This window comes from Triturus cristatus, chromosome 7 (assembly GCF_964204655.1).
Source record: "Triturus cristatus chromosome 7, aTriCri1.1, whole genome shotgun sequence".
NCBI lineage: Eukaryota > Metazoa > Chordata > Amphibia > Caudata > Salamandridae > Triturus > Triturus cristatus.
In genome coordinates this window covers 1,373,230,006-1,373,255,011 of record NC_140590.1, presented here as the reverse complement: position 1 = coordinate 1,373,255,011, position 25,006 = coordinate 1,373,230,006, and the positions used below count along the sequence as shown (strand labels likewise).

Genomic DNA, 25,006 nt, shown 5'->3' with positions numbered 1-25,006 from the left:
TATCTGTTGAACTTGCAGACTCCTAGGAGCCCTTTGTGGGTCCTGCATCTGAATCACCTCAGCCACATTTTGAGAGGACCGAGTTGACCATGCTGTTGGTCACAGATGATGGGGTGGAAACGGAGACTGAACCTGATATTGATACAGGGGATAGTCTACCTATTAAGCATAATAAGGTAAGGATTAGCATCTGGGAAGAGGTTTCCAAGATGCTAGCCCTTGGGTTGATTGAGCCCTTCAACAGACCTTGGTCTAGTCCTATGGTATTAGTGCCCAAGGCTGCTCCCCCCGGCATGGCACTTGAACTTCGGTTCTGTGCAGACTATCGTGGGCTCAACGCCGTACCTTTGAACTTACATCTGGATACTGGCAGATGGGGCGTGAGAGAGGTCAGCCTTCTCGACACCAGAAGGGCATTTCCAGTTTCGGGTTATGCCCTCTAGATTGAAGAACACATCTGCCACCTTTCAGAAATTGGTCAACCAGGTCCTCGCGGGGTTGGATAACTTCAGTCCTGCCTATCTTGATGACATTGCGGGTTTCAGCTCCAGTTGGGAGGATCACTTCGACCACCTCCGGGAGGTACTGAGGGCACTGCAGCATGCCAGACTCAATATCAAGTAGGTGCCAGATAGGGCAGTGGTCTGTGGTTTACATGGGATACTAAGAAGGGGGCGACAGGATGGCATCGCTACAACTTAAGATTGAGACCATTCTGGCGTGGGCACCTCCCAACACTCAGACGGAGGTGAGATACTTTTTAGGTGTCACCGGATACTACCGACGGTTTGTCAAGGGGTACTGCACCATTGTCACCTCCTTGACGGAAGTGTCTATGAAAAAGTATTATTCAGGGTGATCTGGATGAAGGCATGCCAGATGGTGTTCGGCAACCTGAAATAGGCTATGTGCACGGCCCCCGTGCTCAAGCTGCCCGACTTCTCCCAGGAGTTTGTGGTGCAAACTAATGCCTCTGAGCATGCCATAGGTGCTGTGCTTTCCCAGCTAAATGAGGGGGGTATGGATCAATATGCAGCCTTCCTTAGTAGAAAACTACTACCCCGGGAATAAAGGTGGAGGGCCATTGAAAAGGAAGCCTTTGCTGTGGTCTGGGCACTGAAGAAGCTAAGGCCCTATTTGCGTGGGACTTACTTCCGGGTCCAGACAGATCACAGGCCCCGCCAATGGTTAATGCAGATGAGGGGTGAGGATACTAAACTATTGAGGTAGTCCACCTCTCTACAAGGAATGGATTTCACGGTGGAGCACTGGCCTGGAACAGAGCACGCCAATGCAGATGGTCTTTCCAGATTCTTCTGCGTTAGTGATCAGGACTCCCCTGAGGTGGGGTATTCCTCCCCTACTTTCTGCTGGGAGGGAAGAGTGTTAGACCTGGCACCTGTTGTCTGCTGACCTCATGTTTGGACCTTATTTTTCTGGCTTAGTAATTTGAGCACGATTGACATTGCATTCAGTGCCAAATCGCTGTGCTCATCATATACATACTGGTGATTGGTGTATACATGATTGGCTGGCTAGACACGTGTATTTAAATAAAGGCACAACTGTTCAACTAATCAGGTATGTGACTGGAAACAGCTAGCATTAATCCGTGCAAAGGCATGTGTAGGAAAATTAGTCACTCGCGCGTGTGAATGCTGCTAGCATGTGTGTCACTCCTCTAATTAAAGGCCAGCCGCACAACAGAACATTGCTTAGCCTCGTTTCGTCAGGAGAAGTCTCCACTTACCTGAAGTCTTTGGTCTCCGGTCTTCGGCTGTGGGGGCGTGTCCTTTGTCTCTGGCTCTCGGCAGCCACTTCCCTTCTTGACACGCTTCCTATGGAGGCGTTCCCTAGCTCCCGGCTCCCTCACTGGTCAGCAATCTGCAAAAGAGAAAAAGAAGGTCAACTAGCACGGAAAAAGCAAACCAACGAGCATTATTTGACAAAAAAACGGTATTGTTTAAATTGTGATCTTGACAAACTGTGAGATTATTTTTATTTGAGAGCTGGATATAGATTGTTCTTTGAGGAAAAAACTGAAAACAAGAAATTACACAGTAAGGCGCTGCAGGAAGAAGCGCTTCACTCACTTTTGAAGACTTTATTTCCTTTTTGTTCCATTTTACTCCTGTTTACTCCTCGTTATCCACTCTTTCACTCTTGAGATTCTTCAGACCAGCATGCAAGGAAAGCAATTTCCTGGGTTTCTAGTGTTCAAAATGGGCCATCTGAACCTCTAATTTAGAACATGTACAAGCGCTGTATTCATCAGAAGCAGAAAATTGCAAACGCAGCATTGGCAGTGCCATTGGTTCTGGGGTGAAAAGTCACCCCAATAAAATGTGGTTGAACCGCATAAACATGACAACTTTGTTTCCTTTTAGAATCGAAACAGTCTCAGAATCGTGGAAACAATAGATAACAGTTTCACTCAATCGTGCATGCTTCATTTCTACAGAGTTGCACAGAAATAGAGAGACGGGCGTCTCAGTAAAAGGATTTATTTAATAGTCTTATTTCTCATGCAAGAGATATGAATTGCTACAATCATAAGACAGACTGCAAAGTACAATGTGTACGAGGTTAGCAGTAAGATAAATTAATACTGCAATAGCATGGTTTGTAGCTATGACATATATTAATCAAAATACATACATAAATAACATAAGCTAAAATGTGATACTCATCTGATGCTTCTAAATTGTTCTACCCCAGTGTACCTAACCTAAGTGCAGTACCAGGTTTTAAGTAGGTGCCATTTCTAAAGTAAAGCTAGCTATATTTTAGTTTTGCCAAGAGTTGCCAAAAGCTTCTCTAAGTTCTAGTCAGCTCCATACCTTAGAATGAGAGAGGTTGGAATCTCTTTTCTGGACTCGATAGTCTAACCCCCCGCAAGGGAAGTCAGAGAGCACTGGAGCTGGATTCTCTGCGAGGAGGATGGCAGAGTCAGGTCAGTGCATCAGGCTGGAACTCGATCTCCTTCCGAACTTGCCGTGGCAAACCGCATAGTCTGGGTTGGATCGAATCCTCCGGGAACCGCAATTTGCAAGGGCAATGCTGGTATATTTATACCTTGAAGGTGTCTAGGAATGTCAGTATTGACGTAAAAGTCGGGCAGAGGAACATCATGAATGAACCCCTAAGGCACAGCTTTCCAAACTTTTCATGTTGGTGACACAAATTTTTGGAGATGCATTATTTTGGGACACAGTAAGGCAGTGTAGCGAGCGAGCCCGAACCACTTAAGAGAGGGTTCGGGGGGGTTCTCCCCGGAAGAAAATTTGGAAATAAAAGTGGGCAAATGGTGCATTTTCAAGCAAATTTGAGACCATGAGGTTGAACACAGGCCCCTGCAGCGGATGCCTTCGTCCACTGAGCCACCAGACCCGGCATACACACATCTCTCTCTCTCTCTCTCTCTCTCTCTCTCTCTCTCTCTCTCTCACTCTCTTTTGCACTCTCTCTCTCTCCCTCTCTCTGTCTCCCTCCCTCTGTCTCCCTCCCTCTGTCTACCTCCCTCTGTCTCCCTCCCTCTGTCACCCTCTGTCTCCCTCTCTCTCTCTCCCTCTGTCTCCCTCCGTCTCTCTCTCCCTCTCCGTCTCTCTCTCTGTCTCTCTGCCTCTGTCTGTCTCAGTCTCTGCCTCTATCTGTCTGTCCCTGTCTCTGCCTCTATCTGTCTGTCTCTGTCTCTGTCTGTCCCTGTATGTCGCTATCTTCCTCCCTCTGTCTCCCTCTCTGTCTCTGTCTGTCTCTGCCTCTATCTGTCTGCCCCTGTCCCTGTCCCTGTCTCTGCCTCTATCTGTCTCTGTCTGTCACTGTCTGTGTCTGTCTCTGTCTCCCTCCCTGTCTGTCTCTGTCTCCCTCCCTGTCTGTCTCTCTCTCTTTCTCCCTCCCCTTCTCTCTGTCTCCCTCCCTCTCTCTATCTCTCTCTCTGTCTCCCTCTGTCTCCCTCACTCTGTCTGTCTCCCCCTCTCTCTCCATCTCCCTCTCTCTGTCTCCCTCTGTCTCTCTCTCTCTGTCTCCTTCTGTCTCCCTCCCTCCCTCTCCCTCCCTCTGTCTCCCTCCGTCTGTCTCCCTCTTGTCTGTCTCCCTCCCTCTGTCTCCCTCCATCTGTCTCCCTCTATCTGTCTCCCTCCCTCTGTCTCCATACCTCTGTCACCCCCTCTCTCTGTCTGTCTCCCTATGTCTGTCTCCCTCTGTCTGTCTCCCTCCCTCTGTCTGTCACCCTGTCTCCCTCTCTCTGTCTCCCTCCCTCTGTCTCCGTCCCTCTATCTCTGTCCCTCTGCCTCTGTCTCTCTCTCTCTCCTCTGTCTCCCTCTGTCTCCCTTTCTCTCTGTCTCCCTCCCTCTGTCTGTCACCCTGTCTCCCTCTCTCTGTCTCCCTCCCTCTGTCTCCGTCCCTCTATCTCTGTCCCTCTGCCTCTGTCTCTCTCTCTCTCCTCTGTCTCCCTCTGTCTCCCTTTCTCTCTGTCTCCCTCCCTCTGTCTCCCTCCCTCTGTCTCCCTCCCTCTGTCTCCCTTCCTCTGTCTCCCTCCCTCTATCTCCTTCCCTCTATCTCCCTCTATATGTCTCCCTCTCTCTGTCTCCCTCTCTCTGTCTCCCTCTCCCTCCCTCTGTCTACCCCTGACTCCCTCCCTCTGCCTCCCTCTGTCTCCCTCCCTCTGTCTGTCTCCCTCTGTCTGTCTCCCTCTCTCTGTCTCGATCTCTCTGTCTCCCTCTGTCCCTCTGTCTGTCTCCCTCCCTCTGTCGCCCTCCTCCCTCTGTCTGTCTCCCTCTGTCTGTCGCCCTCTGTCCCCCTCTCTGTCTCTGTCCCTCTGTCTCCCTCCCTCTGTCTCCCTCCCTCTCTCCCTCACTCTCTCCCTCTATTTCTCCCTCCCTCGGTCTTCCTCTGTCTCCCTCCCTCTATCTCCCTCTGTCTGTATACCTCTGTCTGTCACCCTCTGTCACCTCACCCCAGCTTCCCAGGCACACACACAGCGGCACCCGAGTACTTTGCAGGTCTTTAAAAGACCATTTACTGGGAGACATTATGCAATTGATGAGGCATAGTGAGAACAAAGCTTTCAAAGGAATGCCTCTTAATTAGCAGCAGTTATGTGCTAAGTGCCCGTTAATACCAGTGTCATCCCGCGACACACCCACCATTTGCAGGCGACACAGTACTGTGTCAGGACACACAGTTTGGAAAGCTCTGCCCTAAGGAATAGATGTTCATGCATACTTAATGAGTTCTTGGAGAAATCAATATTCAAGCTGAGGGAAATTCCTAAAGGCTTAAAGGTCTGGTTTTCCATGAATTCGTTGTGACGTGGATAGACGGATGTAGGTGGCCATGCCTGTATTTGGTTTGTACGGACAATGTCTAAATAAGGGCCGACTTTCTATGTCCAAATAAGGGCAATGTGAATTGTACCTATATAAGGGCATAAATCGGGAAACCTATATACGGACTCTAAATCGGCACACAACAGTGGGACAACAAGATCTTATAGTTGGCCATCCACTTGATCTATCTGTTGCCACATCTGTAATAATGGTCGAGTGCTGTAACTGGTTTGAAGCCTTGGGGGCCCGTAAGATCCACAGGCACATAGAACCACATTCACATCACCTAGGTTAGCTCATAATGAACCTTTAGTCACAGAGAAGGATTTCCTGAATAAATAGATAGCTGTTAAATAATAACAGATAGCAGGGCTAAAGAAATATATGAGCAACTTGACAAAGATTATTAATGAAAAGGTCGACAATTTGACAGCTTTTGTACTGAGACTTAGAGGCCTATCAGGATGGCGGGCGTACGTACCCTAACAGTGCTGGGATCGGCCGTCAGTGGTGTAGCGGTCCCACACCGGCAATTAAGATGCCACCGCCAGCATGGAGGTGGCATCCTCTATTCCCAGCATTGTGGCAGGTGGTGCTCACAGCACCGCCCGCCACGATGCTGGGAATGCACGTCGTGCATTGGCATGCACAAGGTGACAGGCACTGCGCGGTGTCTGCCACGTTGTCTGTGCCAATGCAGGGGGGTACCATAGGTACCCCCATGTGCCCCTCCCACCCCTCCAATATCCTGGGGGCCCACAACGGATCCCCTTTTGCAAAATCCACATGCCTTTCTGCTGCCACGGAAAGGCATTTCCCGGCATGCATTGTAATATGGATGGCAGTGTCTAACAGACACCGCCACCGTATTCAAACCTTTTCCGCCCGGTCACCTGTGTGACTGGCGTAAAACTGGCAGATGGTCTTTCCGTCCGCCTGGTTCCCCCCCGCCATACTAATATGGCGGGGGAAATGGCATGCGGGCGGTGGCGATCTGCCCGACATCCTAATAGACCCTTTAGTTCCAAACTGCCACAGACCATGGAGGCAGACGCCTCAACTTGTCTTAGACACAATATTAATCTGGAAAGCACCCTACATGATGGTCTAAAAACACGTTCCTTGAATAGGCCCTATAAATCAAAGAGATTTGAGTCTACTAGAATGGGAAGGGAGCTGCCTATGCCTCCCTTGGAAGCTGGTCACAACTGTAACATGCTACAGGGATGTGCAATGATATCTAGAGACTCAGTAAGGGGCAAAAGAGAAAATGACTTACACCACAGGAGTCAGGCTCCTCCTACATCAAATTCAAAGAAAAATCCAACGATACCAATAGGAAGGCAAGTAGAGCAATGGGATATATATGTATATATATATATATACACACACACATATATATATATATATATATATATATATATATATATATATATATGAGAGATGTTCCAAAAATTCCATCTACAGCCAGAGAAACTCAGGACTTGATAACCAATTGAGCAATTCATTGGCTCAGAAAAGCAAGGCATTGTAGATCTGTTATAAGAGAAGATATAAAGAAAGCCACTAGGTTTCACAATGACCAGTGACCAACAGACTATATTGGCTTAAAGTTAGCAAGCCATGACTTAGTGAAAGGACAAATAGGGTTGGAGCATAGGTATTCACCTCCTACAGAATCACGTGTAAGACTCAAGGTTAACTCCCTCATCGTATACAAAATTTTGGTAATACCCACAAATTAAATTCAGTAGCCAGCTATCAGCCATCTACCCTCTCTGTTGACCGAACAGGGGACTTGTCCAACCTTGATTGATAACTAGGAAACCAGTCAACCCCTCAGTTGACTCATATAACTACATCAGGACACCCCAAGGTAGTATATTTTTACAATCAAAAAGGAATAGATACAAAAGACCTTAACTCAATAACTTCGGACAGTAGAGTGGAAACAGACATAGTAATCCAAAATTTTAGTGATGATGTGGGTCAGATAGACACCATAAAACTATTGTCTTGGAATGTGGATCAGAGCAACATTAGTGGACACTGAGTGGGGCACATTTATAGACCAATTTCATATAGTTTTGCAGCAGGAAACATGGGTTTTAGAACTGGTGCAGAGAGTGGGATGCATCACCTTTGCATCTAATGCAGTTTCTTGAATTGTGGGTAGACCATCAGGTGGGTTGTTGACATGGCTCAAAATGGAATTATTCCCTTAAGTAAAAAGACTTATGGCCTAATTACGACTTTGGAGCAGTTGCCCCAGCTCTCCGAAGACACAGCTGCGCCAAATCTCCTCAAGGACCACCCGCCTTGTTACGAGTTGAACTTGTATAAGGCAGACGGTCCTTTGCCCTTCCCATGGTGATGCTTGGAAAACAGGCACCGCAATGGGAATGGCAAAAAAGTTCCAGCAGGGCATGGACAGTGATGTCCATGCCGTGCTTGAACTTTGGGGGAATACAGACATGTGCCCGCAGAATGTATCTCCATGGCGGGGGTGCATGGGGGCCCTGTGGGGACCCTTGTGTTCCTCCACCACCAGCATTTTCCTGGTGGGGCTCTTGCCATGAAATGGCTAGTGGTGGTGGAACTCGTAATATGCTTAGTGGCAGTCCCACTCAGAATATTACATTGTGGAGCTGCCAGGGACCGATTGTTCCCTGGCGCAGCCAGAGGTCCTCCGCTGCAATGACTTTTGAAGTAGTAATGCAGCGGACAGATCACCACCATGGTAAGTCTGGTGACTTAGGTCTGATTGCAGAGACCTATTGGGTGTGGCTATTTCTTCTGGGCCCACATTGAGGACTGGGAACATCGCAATTATAAATGTTTGCATTTGTTCTATTCACACAAACCATTACTCAAGGACGGTGACCCAACTATCTCATATGATTGAGCCCTCACAGGGCTTAATTCCGTTGCACTTGCTGGAACATCGCTATGGGCCAAAGATAACTTTAGCTGGTGACAAAAACCATAAGGCAAGACCCCCTAGGATAGTTGATCAAATTGTTGATCTGATCACCTTCTATGATCTGAACATTGTTAATGGCTGTACAAAGTCTGACTGTCCTGCTTGTACAACCTTCAAGTGGGGGCTATACACAAGAAACATAGACTACATTTTGTTGGGCAGTCTCCACTGGCCTTCTTTAATTGATATGACAATGACATCTAGAAACGACAAATCTCATGAAGAACTAGGAGCCCAATTTTGTCTTAGATCCCTCACAAATCTACATGCATTGGGTATTACTACTTCTGTGGTAAATAATTTTCCTTTACCTGGACTTAATTTGATACAGGAACATAATAAAATAGCTCAGTAAAAATGAGAGGCAGAATCCGTGGTATTAGAGGTTCGGAATGGGCTTTATTCCAATGAACGATTATAATCGGTTGCTCCCATGTTCCGTCACCACGAAGGTTCAGGAAGTGAAGCACACACATTATTGACATGAAATAGCTTTTATAGTACATACATTACAATGAAGCGAATACAGTAGGCGTAACAATTGATAAGGAAAATGACGATTTGTCTGCGTAACCGAAAATGGGTGTAATAAGGAGTAGAAAGGAACGTAATTGGTTATGATGTCACATATAGGTGGATCTATAAGATAATACTTGGCATAGATGCGCGCGCAGCAGCATGACGTGTGATTGACGTGTAACTAGGGGGTGAAGGGGACTTGACATTTAGCTTTACATGTGGAGACGAAAAGTCTGGGGGGTCAAGTCAACCTAATCCCAAATCATATCTAACATCCTATGTTTAAAGAACTATGTTATCCACAAAGGAAGGACTCTCGGACAGAATCTATTCTATACTGACTGTGTGTGCGTGTACAAGCGTCTAAGTGTCTACACTAAATGCGAGGGCAGGAATCTTCCATAGTAACAGGGCTATGAATTACTTGTATTAAGACAGAGAAGCCGGGCTTTTTGCTCGGTAGCTGGAAGAATGTTTACTTAAACTACTAGGCAGGAATGCATTGGCTGAGGGGGAAGCAGATAATTCGAAGGTGAAATACAGTTCTTGGCAGAGAATAGGCTGATGTCAGGCTTCGTGAGCCGCGCAGAGAATGAGACAAAGTTCATGGTCACAGATGCAGGCTCAGACTGGATCTTTCAGAGGCAGAAGGCAAGAAGAGTTTTGATGACAGAATCAGGGCCTACTTGCCTGGACTGTAAAATGGCATAAGTGAACCATATAAAGCCGGTGGCCTTTTGTACTTAGGAATGGAATATCCGGCCTATTCATGGCGGATCTGACAGAGGACATGTTGACGGTGGACGCACATGTATTTGCGTCTTCATAACTGGAACTAGAGAGAACATACATGTACTTGTAACATGCACATAGAACCGTTGGGGTCCAAGATAGGGGACATAACTGACCAGAAAAATCCATATTTCCACATTCCCTCCTTGTCCCCTACTTGCCCGTTAAGAGATATCAATCTTCATTAATCCATTGATCTGTTCATATAGCATCATTTGTTCTTCTTTCTTCTTCCGGGATCTTGAATGAAATCTTGGTGGTGGAATACACGATGTGGCACACAGACCACAAATCGCTGGTCCACATTGTAGACATAGACAGCAACTGAATAGTATGAGAAGGCCAATACCTAGGAAGGATAGAACTCTCCATCCCCAGGCTGATATCACACTCCAAAACCAACTGGACCAAGTCCAGGTGCCTGGATTCTGGTGTATCTGGCTTACAATCTTGTGAAGGCGAGTTATAGCTTTATATACAGATGGCGAATTTTCTGGTATGAATACGCAGCAGCTTGATCCGATGACCCTACAAGCTCCGCCTCTATCAGCCAAGATGACGTCAAGGACAAGACGATTTTGAAGCACAACAATCCGCATAGCAGACTGCTCTTCTGTTAAATTGCCTAAGGCGGAAATAGTTTCATTCACTACTGCTTCAAGGGTTCTAGTTAATCTACGTATCAGCTTGCTATTAGTAACAGTACCTATATAGGGAAAGATGCCTTTATTGAAATCTACATACTTGTCCCATGCCGTCTCAGTATAATCGACAATTGGGAGATCTCTCCGCTCTCTATTGTGTACTAAATGAATATTTCTATAATAATCAGGAGGAGCTAGAAAAACAGGTGGCAAAAGGAATGCAATGTAGCAGGTACCATCCCAATCTAGAGGTAGACGCATATATGCGGTCTGACCACATATAAAGTAGGAGTGGCGATAAGCTCTAAATGAAGATTTGCCTTGATCACTGAATTCTACTGTAGTAGTGCATTTACTATGGCCCATATGTATGGAACCTACCTTTCTTACACACAATTCACCTTTTGCTGGGAATACTGACATGGTGGGTAAGACTAGTTCAACTTCGGATACGACATTTAGAATCATGAGATTAGGTGTAAAATTACCTAATCCATATACTTCATTTTCTAGATCAGTTCCTGTTCTTTTGGGGCGACCCTCCTTGTCAGGGTAGCAGACCTTGAGTAAAACTAGGTTTAGGTTTCCCCATACCCACTGATCTTGGTAAACTGCTGTGTCTGAGTCTATGGAATTGATTAAACTAAACCATGCTCCACAGGAGCCATTATGTGTAAATGGATGTGGAAAGAAAGGCAAGACTCCTTCATAATTCTGATAGGGAGGGAGTCGGCCACACACCCAACAATTAGTTGCATTACTAGTCTGATGGGAATGATGTAACATACTAATGAAAGTGTTATTGCGCAGCGCAAGTCTATAGGACAATTCATGCGGGGGTAAGTCACTAAAAGAATGTTCTGCAATAACATTGTGAACATTTCTGGCAATAGGGTAATATATGTGCAACAATATACTGGTAGTAATTATTAAAAGACTTAAGGATAACAAAATTAATAATGTCACTATACAGTGGCTACGCAGTGATTTACAATACGCCTGTCGTTTCATCATTTTTCGCGACTGTCCATGATTCAGGTCTAGAGGATACATGTCAGAGACAGATTCAACCGCTTCACCTAGGAGAGGACTTAAACAATCAAATCGTCTGACGTCCTAGGCCTCAATTTAACTTTATAGAGTTCTGTTTCAGTCTTTTCAACCAAAGGAAGTTTTGAATCAGTCTGTGAGGGAGTGCAGGGCACAATGTCTATATCCGAGGATTGTCCATGGAATTTCTTGATATGACTTGAATGAATCCAGCCCTTGCGGCCCTCGATCTTCACGGCTGTTCTTGTGGTCAGCAGAACCAACTTGGGTGTCTTCCACCTGGGCTCCAGCTGAGTCTTTCGGTCGAAATTTCTCTCAAATACGATATCACCCGGAACTACGTCATGGGGTTTTACCTCAGTGTTGTCGGGAAAGGCTGCAGCTACCTGTGAACGACAAGATTGTAGTGCAGACATCAAGGAGGCCAAGTAATCTGTCAGCATATTACAGTCAATATCAGTTATTTTGCGTGGTACAGGCGTCCCCCACATATTTGGTGGTCTGCTGAAGATCACCTCATACGGGGATAGCCCTGTTCGAGAGTGTGCTACCATTCTCATGTAAAAGAGTGCAACTGGTAACGCTACTATCCAGTCGACACCCTTTTCTCGGCATATTTTGGACAATCTAATTTTCAGGATCTGGTTATGTCTTTCTACGAGACCTGCTGCCTCGGGGTGTCGGACACAGTGGAATTTCCACTGATATCCTAACAGAAGTGAAACATGTTTCATTAATTCGGATGAGAACGGTTGGCCGTTATCTGAGTAGACAACACGTGGTAAACCGTAGCGTGGGAAGAATTCTCGAACTAACTGTTTGGCAGTAGTCGGGGCAGTGTAATCTGAAACCGGGTATGCCTCCGTCCAACGGGACAGAGCGCAGACAACTACGAGAACATATTTGAATCCTCGACATCGTTCCATCTGGATATAATCCATCTGGAGGACTTCAAAAGGGTGATTAGGAGGATGAAATCCACCCTGTTCTACGGGAACGCTTTTTCCTGGGTTGAACTGGCAACAGATCATACAGGTACGGACTTTTTGTTTGGCTGCTGCTCGTAAATGTTTATTGAACCAAATGCGTTGAATGCTGTCTAGCATAGCTTTTTCTCCTAGATGTGCTGGACTATGTATAGTGTTAACTATAACTTGGACCATTGAATCAGGAAGGAACCATACAGACTTTTCCTTCATCATCCATCCTTGGTCCGTTTGGATCCCTCCTAATTCAGTCCATTTCTTTATTTCGTCTGGTGTAGCATGTGTCTGTATGTCAATTACGTCAAGGGTAGGATCTTTAACTGTCATACAATGTGTCGGCATCGGGACTATTGTCTTTGTCATGTCGGATGTTTGGGTTTGAGCAGTCTGTTTAGCTGTTCTGTCGGCTAGATCATTGCCTTGAGAAATGATATCAATAACTTTCGTATGAGCTTTACATTTCATAATCGATATTGCAGTAGGTAGATGTATTGCATCTAATAAGGCATGAATGAGGGGTCCGTGCTGAATGTGGGCACCGTGGGAAGTTAAATAACCTCTCTCTCGCCACAGCACGCCGAAGTCATGTACAACTCCGAATGCATAACGTGAATCAGTGTATATGTTGACTTTTTTACTTGTGGCTTGAATACAGGCTTGTGTCAGAGCGATGAGCTCTGCGGCTTGAGCTGACAAAGTATTTATACGATTAGTTTCAATGACTTCAGTATCTGTTGTGACTGCATAAGCAGCCACCAACTCTCCTGTACTTGTTCTCATACATGAACCATCTACATACAATGTCAGGTCTGGATCTGACAATGGAACATCTGTCAAGTCTTGTCTAGGTTTCGTCGTTATAGTAATAACTTCAATACAGTCATGGGCTAGTGGGTCTGTTCCGGTTACTGGCAAAAGTGTGGCAGGATTCAATGTGTTACAGCGTCTGATCTCTATGTGTGGCTGAAACAGTGTAAGTTCGTACCCTGTGAGTCGTGCTATAGTCAAGTGTTGTGTTTGCGTTCTATTTACAAGAACCTCTACTGCATGTGGTACTTGAACTGTCAATGGATGTCCTAACACTATGGCATCGCTTTGTCTAATTGCTAAAGCTGTCGCTGCTACTGATTTTAGGCATGCAGGCAAAGCCTGAGCTACGGGATCTAGTGTACTAGAAAAATAAGCACATGGTTTGTGTGCTCCTGCTTGTTCCTGTGTGAGTACTGACAAAGCAGTACCTTCGCGTTCTGTAACAAAGAGTGTAAACTGTTTTCTGTAACATGGTGTTGCTAAAACGGGTGCTTGACATAAAGTTTTCTTTAGGCTTTCAAAAGCTTGCGTATGTTCCTGGGTCCAAGGGAGAACAGTCGATGTGGCTGCCTCCTGTGTTGTCAACTGAATGAGTGGTTTTGCTAGGAATGCATATTGCGGGATCCACTGTCTACAGTATGAAGTGAGGCCTATGAAAGCCCGCACCTCCTTTTGTGTCTTGGGTATTGGCATGTTAGCTATTAACTGAATGCGGTCTGGTGTAAGCTGCCTTCCCTCCTTGGACAGCGAGTGTCCAAGATAAATAACTCGCTGGACACAGAATTGCAGCTTAGAAGGGGACACCTTGTGCCCCTTTTCGGCTAGGAATTGTAAAACTGTCAGTGATGCTTTTTCACATTCGGATTCGCTTCGGGCGGTGATCAGCAGATCATCGACGTATTGAAGCAGAGCAGTGTTAACTGGCATGTGGATACTGTCAAGTTCTCGTTTCAGTGCTTGGCTATAGATGCTGGGGCTTTCTGTAAATCCTTGAGGTGCGCGTGTGAATTTAAAGCTACGCCCATTTAAACTAAATCCGAACAAATATTGGCTTTCCGGATCTATTGGGACGCTGAAAAAGGCATTCTTGAGATCGATTACAGTAAAGAATGTTGCTTCGGAATCAATGGCTGTCAGTAATGACGAGATATCGGGAACCACAGGAAATTGTGGCACAATGCATTTGTTTAATTCGCGCAGATCAATAACCAATCGATATACTGGCGGGGCCTTTGGATCTGTTCGTTTAAGAATCGGAATTATTGGTGAATTACATATATTGGAGTCGGTTTCTACAACCACTCCTTGGGCAATGAGTTCGTCAATGATTTGCAGTAAAGCCATTACAGCATCTGGGGGTAACTTGTATTGTCGCATTCGTGGTAGCACCACTCCTGCCTTTAATGTGACTCGATATGGTGTAATATTCATGCAACCAACATCAGTAGGGCCTTGTGCCCATAGATGTGTGGGTAAAGTCTGTAATCGGGGATCCATGTCTTTAGACACATAATGACCTTTAAAATCACGTAAAAACAATCTTACTCCTTCCGGAGAACAACATATTATGGCTCCTAGAGCTTTTAACGTTTTTATTCCTAATAGATTTTCTGGACATGATTTAGTAAGCAACAAATCGGTAGTTCGGGTCAAAGGTCCTATCGTAAGTGGAAGAGGCTGTGACACTTCATTAACAATAGGCTTTCCTGAAAAACCAAGGGAAATATTCTGTGAGCCTGAGAGGGGTGCCCCTGGAACTTCACTACGTTTTATTGTTGTTCGACTTGCCCCTGTATCGAGTAAAAATTTTCTGTCTTGGCCTAATAGTTCACTATGTACATAAGGTCCTTCTTGATCTACAGGGATCTCGATAAGGGGTAAGTCAATTTCCCTCTCTAGGCTTTTTCATGCGTAACGCTGGTACTCAGGATATTCATACTGTGCGGTCTGATACATTTGTCGTGTTGTTGTTTGTGTGGCAGCAACAGGCAACGGTGGTGCAGCTGACACAAACTGTATTGGCTGTTGTGCGGCTGGCATGGACTGGGCATGCTGCAGAGCTCCTTGTTCATTCTGATCTTGTCTGAGTGGCCGTGATCTTTCTTGTGTTTTACCTATGGCGATATTATGTTTTAAAACTGGGCAATCGTGTACATAATGACCTGGCTTTTTGCAATAATTGCATGTCCCTTTTACAGGTCCGGCTGAATCACCGGAATGTGTCATACCCTTCTTATGTCCTTCAGCTGGAACTGTCTGGGAAACTAACATTTTCATTTTCGTGTCTTTCATGCGTCTGTGTTCATGTTCTTGTTCCTCTCTAATTCTATTGTGATGGTATTGTAACATTTGTAACATTTGTGATGGAGTGTTACCTTGCCAGGTACTCTCGAATTTTAATACTCTATTCTTTACTTGGGGTAGAGCATTCTCGACTAATTTTGTTACAAACAGATGTGGGTATGATTCGCTACTTGCTTTTATGCCACTATTTATACCAAAACATTTTTCAAATCGGGCATAGTAATCACTAGTGTCCTCATCTTGCTTCTGTTTACAGGCTGAAATTGTACCCCAATCTTCCTTTTTTGTCGTTAATAAACGTGGCAGTACCTGTACTAGTAAACCTGGTAATGCCTTAGTTTTGTCCCCAAGCCCTGCTCCTGCAGTTCGGGCCTTTTCTTCTGCTTCTAATACTGACCATTCTATCTTTTGGTCTCCTACCTCCCACTCTTTTTCCTTGAGTTTCTCATAAATGCCAGCAGGCATCAATACCTTTAATATTGTCATAATGTCGGGATAGGTATACTCTCCCATGAGCAACATGTCTTTAATTTCTCGGTGAAAACCCGCTGGGTCTTTGTCATGACTGGGTACCACTTTCTTCATTTGTAACAATTCTATTTTCGATATGGGCGTATATACAAATACGCGTTTAAACTGATTGTCCTCGCCCTTTATTGGGTGCACTTCTCGTAAGGGATTCTGTCTATCTATGTGATACGTGGTTCTTTCCTTGACAGGCAATGAAACATGTTCTGAACATACAAAAAGAATATATTGCTTTCTTGATTCTAGAATTTCTTTAATTAATTTAGTACCTGGACCTCTCCATCTATTCGTGAGTAATTCAGTCAATATGTCGGGTAAGGGACCAGGATCTGAATGTTGACTGCGATATAGTATAATGAGTTGTTGAATCATATAAATCCCAGCTAACCTCTGTTCATCTGGGGTGAGATTCAAAAATGTGCGTACTACTGTATCATCACTATATTTTCCGGGACTGTCCACCCAATGGACAGCTGCCCTGGCTAAATCTTGTTCATCCATAGAATCGAGGAAATGATAACCCCTTCGTTCTCGGAGTAATTTGTCAGCTGTTTGGAACGAATGCTCGTTAGACCTTATATGGACTATGGGTGTTGGGAAACCCCTGTTATTGTCTGGACATATCGGGCGCATCGGGTCAATAAGACATCTCGTACTATTACAAGATCTTCTTTTACCTACATAGGCTATAGTTTCTGACTGTCCTGTGGGCAGTCCTGACCCTTCTTCCTCGCTTTGTTCGAACTGGTCTACCTCTAATCTCTCTTCGTGTAGGCGTTCTATTTCTTTACGGATCTTTCGGCACATGGCTATTATACAATTTTGCTTATCATGTCTCCCTTCTGATATATTCTGGCTCCATCGGGTAAGAATTTGCATTGCTTCCGGGTCTACCCCCGGTCGGTCTTCATTTCTGATCACACAATTTATGAGGAAACATAACAGTTCCCCCTGTATCTCCACTTTCTGGTATTCCATAGCTCTGTTAATACATTCTGGATCTCGCCCTGTTTGGACAAAATGGTATATTTTATCTAGATGTGCAGTCATTCCTGGTAACTTCCCTAAATACACTGCGGCTCGTCTGATACGTAATGATACTAGGATCATTTCGTCCTCTTTTCCGGGCACAGGGTCATATCTACAATCTATAAGAAGTTCCTTAAGCGCACGGGCATTAATGAGTTTGGGTGTACGTGAATGTCCTGATTTATTCTGGGTGGCGTAGAAAAAATATTGGTAGCACCTCCCGTAGCCCCATCTGGGGTGTCGGGTGTGAAAGGATTCGTTGAACGTGATACAGCAACTATAGGTGTGGACACAGCTATAGAAGCAGCTGTGGGAACAGGTGTAGGAACAGATGTGCTTGCCAGAACTTGTGACTGTAGAGATACGGGTACCGGATCTTGGCGTTGAACCTCCCTGACAGGCGGTCTATGTGGGGCGGAATTAGCATACTCGGGAGCTGCGTCATCTAAATATGAGGAAAGAAAAACATCTTCTGCGGTTCGAGGACGCCCCTTAGGATGTACCTTTATTGGGAACAATGGGGATGGCAAGTCTTTCGGTATTTCTGGAGTAGCCTTAGGTAATCCTTCGGCCAGAAGGGGATACATACCATTCATAAGGGCATTTCTTTGTCTGTCTACTTGTTCTGATTTCACTCGGATACCTTCCTCAATTAATAGATTTTCTTGAACTTTATTGGAATTCTCTTTACTCTTCTCTTCCAGTCTACGTGCTTTTTCTGTTCGTCTATGTGATTCCTTACGCCATAATTCAATGGCATCTTTCTGTGACTGTCTGACTTTCCTTTTCCATAACTCTTCTTCTACTTTCATGATGCACTCTGCATCCCAGGTTCCCGCTGTGGGCCACCTCTGACTTTCTGGTAATTCCTTGGTGTAGTCTACCCATAAATCAAGAAATAATATGGCATCTAAGCCATGTTTATGATACATGAAGTACCCTGGGGTGTCCCTAGGAGGAATAGGAACGGCTTCTATGAGTACCCCTTTTCTTGTAGTGATCTGTCTTAGTTTCGAAAAGAACGGCATATTGAGAACTGACCTTATACTTGATTTTGACCAACTGACCTGATACTTGATTTTGAACAGACTTAATACAATAAACACGATAATGAACAGTCATTCATACCACAATATACAGAACGTATTTAAACATATTAAACATTAAACATTAAACCTTTAACTGAAACAACAATGATGATCGTCTGCATAACTAATCACCAAGCTTAATTCTCGACAATAACTAGACACTTCGGAATACTTGATATACTGCTAAACAGTACAGATACACTGCTAAAACAGTGCAGACCGGATTTGTGTACCCAAACCCGTCTTGACCGGCACAACCTATGTGCACGTCAGAAATGCCTCCCCAGCAATGGTACTCACCGGGTAGCTTCGGAAACGGAAGGCCTCGGTAACTTGAACTTGAACCGAACTGGACTCGACTCGACTCGTCGGACACTGGACTCGACTTGGGACTTCAGAAACTGGTGGGCCTCTGTATACCTCGGATCTTGCTCTCTCAGCTAGGCTCTGGTCGGGATACTTCGCACTTCTCACCGCCTCGTCTGGGTGTTGATCGCAGTCTCAGTCGCCCCCGCTTGACCGGAGGGAACTACAGGAAATCCTGCTGGTACGCGTTATTGTCCGTCCAGCTGTGGCAGGAGACCGGGCCTGCAACTCACCGCCGGCGCGTGAGATGAGAAAGTGTCCCTGTTCGGGCGCCATTCATGTGGTAAATAATTTTCCTTTACCTGGACTTAATTTGATACAGGAACATAATAAAATAGCTCAGTAAAAATGAGAGGCAGAATCCGGGGTATTAGAGGTTCGGAATGGGCTTTATTCCAATGAACGATTATAATCGGTTGCTCCCATGTTCCGTCACCACGAAGGTTCAGGAAGTGAAGCACACACATTATTGACATGAAATAGCTTTTATAGTACATACATTACAATGAAGCGAATACAGTAGGCGTAACAATTGATAAGGAAAATGACGATTTGTCTGCGTAACCGAAAATGGGTGTAATAAGGAGTAGAAAGGAACGTAATTGGTTATGATGTCACATATAGGTGGATCTATAAGATAATACTTGGCATAGATGCGCGCGCAGCAGCATGACGTGTGATTGACGTGTAACTAGGGGGTGAAGGGGACTTGACATTTAGCTTTACATGTGGAGACGAAAAGTCTGGGGGGTCAAGTCAACCTAATCCCAAATCATATCTAACATCCTATGTTTAAAGAACTATGTTATCCACAAAGGAAGGACTCTCGGACAGAATCTATTCTATACTGACTGTGTGTGCGTGTACAAGCGTCTAAGTGTCTACACTAAATGCGAGGGCAGGAATCTTCCATAGTAACAGGGCTATGAATTACTTGTATTAAGACAGAGAAGCCGGGCTTTTTGCTCGGTAGCTGGAAGAATGTTTACTTAAACTACTAGGCAGGAATGCATTGGCTGAGGGGGAAGCAGATAATTCGAAGGTGAAATACAGTTCTTGGCAGAGAATAGGCTGATGTCAGGCTTCGTGAGCCGCGCAGAGAATGAGACAAAGTTCATGGTCACAGATGCAGGCTCAGACTGGAACTTTCAGAGGCAGAAGGCAAGAAGAGTTTTGATGACAGAATCAGGGCCTACTTGCCTGGACTGTAAAATGGCATAAGTGAACCATATAAAGCCGGTGGCCTTTTGTACTTAGGAATGGAATATCCGGCCTATTCATGGCGGATCTGACAGAGGACATGTTGACGGTGGACGCACATGTATTTGCGTCTTCATAACTGGAACTAGAGAGAACATACATGTACTTGTAACATGCACATAGAACCGTTGGGGTCCAAGATAGGGGACATAACTGACCAGAAAAATCCATATTTCCACACTTCCTTAAGTCGAATTGACATATGCAATAGAAGTAACGTGAAATGGGCCCTATTAGCAGACGATGACAAAGTACATTCAGTTATCTATAAGCTTTTTTGTAGAGAAGCTGGCCCCTTTTGAGACTCCAGACCCAACTGCTATTAACCTTGTAGAGCTTCACTGTAAACTTATGGGGCAAATAAAATTGCTCCTTACTAAGGAAACGGTACAAAAGAGGGTGGTGATGGACGGAGCATCAGAACCAATCAAACACTCACACACAGTCAACAGATCTGGGTGTGATCCATCACCGTTATTTAGCCCACTCTGCCACCCCAGTTCAGACATGGCCATATGCAAATCAGTCTGACCCTGTGCCTCATGGGAACAGTCCAGCCCAAACTGCCAAGCCATGCCTTCCCTGGACCGGAAACAAGCTTCCTAGGACCGGTTTCTGGCATTTCAGCCGTCTTCAGCCAGGCTTGCTTGAATCCAGTGGCAAAGTGAGCAAGGGACTCACGTCTGAGCATACCCTGCCAACTTATGGCGAACAAAGCGGTACAAAAGAGGGTGGTGATGGACGGAGCATCAGAACCAATCAAACACTCACACACAGTCAACAGATCTGGGTTTGATCCATCACCGTTATTTAGCCCACTCTGTCACCCCAGTTCAGACATGGCCATATGCAAATCAGTCTGACCCTGTGCCTCATGGGAACAGTCCAGACCGTACTGCCAAGCCATGCCTTCCCTGGAGCGGAAACAAGCTTCCTAGGACCGGTTTCTGGCATTTCAGCAGTCTTCAGCCAGGCTTGCTTGAATCCAGTGGCAAAGTGAGCAAGGGACTCACGTCTGAGCATACCTTGCCAACTTATGGCGAACAAAGCGGTACAAAAGAGGGTGGTGATGGACGGAGCATCAGAACCAATCAAACACTCACACCCAGTCAACAGATCTGGGTTTGATCCATCACCGTTATTTAGCCCACTCTGCCACCCCAGTTCAGACATGGCCATATGCAAATCAGTCTGACCCTGTGCCTTATGGGAACAGTCCAGCCCGAACTGCCAAGCCATGCCTTCCCTGGACCGGAAACAAGCTTCCTAGGACCGGTTTCTGGCATTTCAGCCGTCTTCAGCCAGGCTTGCTTGAATCCAGTGGCAAAGTGAGCAAGGGACTCACGTCTGAGCATACCCTGCCAACTTATGGCGAACACAGCGGTACAAAAGAGGGTGGTGATGGACGGAGCATCAGAACCAATCAAACACTCACACCCAGTCAACAGATCTGGGTTTGATCCATCACCGTTATTTAGCCCACTCTGCCACCCCAGTTCAGACATGGCCATATGCAAATCAGTCTGACCCTGTGCCTCATGGGAACAGTCCAGCCCGAACTGCCAAGCAATGCCTTCCCTGGACCGAAAACAAGCTTCCTAGGACCGGTTTCTGGCATTTCAGCCGTCTTCAGCCAGGCTTGCTTGAATCCAGTGGCAAAGTGAGCAAGGGACTCACGTCTGAGCATACCCTGCCAATTTATGGCGAACAAAGCGGTACAAAAGAGGGTGGTGATGGACGGCAGAGGGGTGATTGGAGCTCAAACCACCCTGGATATTATACAAGTGCCTGCAAACATGCCAAAACGGCAATTATTGAAGCTGTAAAATTGGTGGATTGCATTGGGATTTAGAATGCCAGAAAAACAAACAAGGAACAACTTATAAAGGTGAAAAGGGGGTATGAGGAAGAGCAATAGGAGAAACTTACTGAAGCTCTATTTAAAAGGAATATCAAGGTGTTTTGGCATCTCAAAGCTTCCGGGACCTATATCACAGGAAAATTGCCTGGATTCAGTGGTACAACCCACTGTTTGGGAAGCCCACTTCACCAAGCTATACAAGACGTGGTCAAACAATGATATACAACACCCTGAGGGATATGGTGCAGACCAGCTGCAAGAGAAACTATACTACGGGGGTTGGCAGAAACTGCACAGGCACTGCATCTATTAAAAAGGGAGAAGGCCCCTTGACCCAACGGCATCCTGGAGACTTATATCTGTTTCACCCTGAGATATGGGTTCCCTATTTGAATGCTCTTAGCCATGCCATCCTGCGTGGTGAGGACATCCCCTCCTCCTGTAATGGAGCAAGTATTGTGCCTGTTTATAAGAAGGGGAGAAGGGATGTTGCGTCCAACTGTAGACCCATTACTCCAATTGATATTAGCCAAAAAATATTTGCCAGACACGTTTATTAGACTACAATCCTGGAGCACTTAACATCACATCCTTGAGGCTTGCCAGGCCAGGTTTAGGGCAAATGTCAGTACCTTGGACCAGGTATTTTGCTTCATTGTGTTATGCTGGAAATATGTTGCCCTGAAGCGGGACAATCTTTATGTTGCCTTCATTGATTAGAGGGTGGCATTTGACCTGGTGCCCAGGGAGAACCTATGGGCTGTGTTGGAGACATATGGTATTCCAGAGGATCTCATAGGAATTTTAAAAACTTTACACTTGGAATCATATACCCAGGTCAGGCGGAATGCGGGAGCGGACGTTACATCTACGATAAGCATCAATCGTGGTGTCACTTTAGTTTATATATAAATGGAGCTGTAGAATGGCTAGCAAACTGCAACCATGATGCACCAAAATCAGCGGGTATGAGCGCTCCCATTTTAATGTTTGCTGACGATACTCTTTTAATATCTCGAACATTGTGTAGTCTCCAGTTGATGCTAGACCACATTTGATCCTTTTGCCGAATAAGGGGACTTGAGATAAACCCAGCAAAATCTGAATTCATGGCACCTAATCCCCACCGATCATTTACGGGAAAAAAGAGGATAGAGGGGACACCCTTTGAGTGAGTAAAGTCCTTTGACTACCTGGGAGTAAGACTGTCTAACAATATGTCCTTGGCACCACGGTTAAGCAAAAGAATAGGGAAGAAGTATAAGGCTATCTCCAGTGGAGCAATAACCCCAGCTCTGGATGTCTACAGAGCCATGGACCTGTCAGGGCAGCGTACGGTGCAGAGCTTTGGGGATGGAAGGACATGTCTTCGCTCAGTGCTGCTGAAAATCAATTTATTAGGTCCCTTTTTAATCTCCCAAGAAGCACCCCCTTACCTCACTTTGATTCGATGTAGGACCAAAAAGAATTGATCATGTGATTGTACTAAAACTTTTAATGTATTGGGTTTGAATCTGTAACACTCTGGAACAAGAGATTTATTGGCAAACCCTAGAGGAGATTCTTACTTTGGATGAGAGAGTCCATAACCCCTGGTTGAGGAAGGTAAAGGAATTGTGTTAGTCTCTTAAGACGTAAAAGGTATGGCTCTCTCTTGATAAAATGACAAAGGGTAATACTGTAACATTCAAACAAGCCTTTTAGGAATGCATGCTGGAATACATTTGGAAAGATATTAAAGTGGTGAGCTTGATCAAGAGGTTTTTGAGTTACAAAAGTGGCCCATGCTTTGAGTAGGTTTTTGGATAGATTATGCCCAGCCCAGGCTAGAATTTTGTAGTCTAAGCTTAGAGTTGGCATCTTGCCATTAAATTATTTGCTTCTGTTTGGTACAAAAATAGCCCCTCAACTCCTATTGTCCCTTTTGTCTGCAGCAGGAGGAGTGCATGGACCACTTTTTGTTCTTTTGTTCCATCTATGCTATACCCCGCAAGAAATGTATAATCCCAGTGTGCAAGTTGTTGGGCATTGCCCATTACTGGTAAGCATCCACAATTTTCAGATGTCACACAAAAGAGCTAATTGTATTGAGTGTGTCTAGATTGTTATTATGGGTATGGAGAATTATAGCTTCCAAGTTAAAGGTGACATTTTAGTCGAAGGATTATTTTTGAACTAGGTGCTATTAACCATAAGATGCACTTGCACTTTAAAAAGCCGCCAAGGTCAAAATCCTATTAAATGAGTTTGACTGTGGAGGGCGTAGTAGGATTATCAAACTTAAATAATATATTGGCTCAAACTCTTTCTGTATTAATATAATCTATATGATGTGTTTTAACTATTTTAGGCTTCTTTATAGTATTGCTTTTTTGAATATGGTAGTAAAATGTATATTTGTTGTATGCACCGTTATGGTTGTGAAAGCCGAAATAAAGTATTGAGTTGAAATTGAAGCAGCTGTTTCTTTTCGTTTTAGGTGTTTTTCGATGGTCTAGTCAACAGGGCGCCAGCAGGCAAATGTGTTTCATTGGCTGACGTAGTTGAGTGACTAAAGGGATGGGTCACCAATCATAGTCAAAGACCTGTGATTGCTTGACTATTTTGCGAATGCCAAAGTTTGACAATTGCCTGTAACTGTAAAGTGTATATACAATGTGTATCTCGCTTTGATTCCAATGAGAAAGATCGAAAATTGCATATAACTGCAAAGTGTATATACAATATCTTTTTTTGATTTCAGTGTGTGTGTAATACAAAGACAAGTTTTTTATACATACGGTGTGGAGTCTTTTTATGGCATATGCAGTGTGTTGTGAGAGTGGTGTTGTACCAATACTTTACACTTGGGCCCTGAGGATAAGCCTGACTGCTCAGTGCCAAGCTACCCAAGGGTGAACGCAGGTTATCGGACACATGTATTGTACTCTCCCTATCTGGAACAGTGGATTCTGAATGGCTTTGATGTGTCCCAGCCAGCCAGAAATCACTGGGTCTAGTATCTAACCATCCATTTCCCCCTTTATTGGAGGAGTAAATCCCATTTACCTGTTAATTTTTTTGTCTGATTTTCCTATCAATAGTAAAGTATACACTATGCCAATTGTTTGGCTGCCTAATGTTACCTCTTAACTCCATCCATATGGCAATTAATTACACTTACCTATTAACTTCGCACCAGGGTGGCTAACCCTGAACGTAACTGTTTAATCCATACAGCCTAATAATGCTGAATTACCTCAAAAATCTGTAAAATCACACAGAATGGCCCCAGAAAAGTAATTCTGTAGTTAGCGCTATTTTATTAGAGCATAAATGCCCCATTGAGTCCAAAATGGACGTGAGGATGCAGTTTGCGCTAAGAAATAGTGTTAAATTCAACAGAGCACAAATAGCAGCGCAAGCAGCAGCTCACATTCACTAAATATGCACTTGGGTTAGGATTTCCCCTCAACTTAC

At 44.9% G+C, this 25,006-nt stretch overlaps 1 long non-coding RNA gene across 1 annotated transcript in view; it reads right to left on the bottom strand.

Moving 5' to 3' along the window:
* The window catches only part of LOC146812090 (uncharacterized), a 184,558-nt gene that overhangs the window by 76,107 nt on the left and 83,445 nt on the right, over positions 1-25,006 (bottom strand). Inside the window, exon 2 of the long non-coding RNA XR_014965863.1 lies at positions 1,751-1,884. This is a non-coding gene — a long non-coding RNA (uncharacterized LOC146812090). The remainder of the gene's footprint in view (positions 1-1,750; positions 1,885-25,006) is intronic.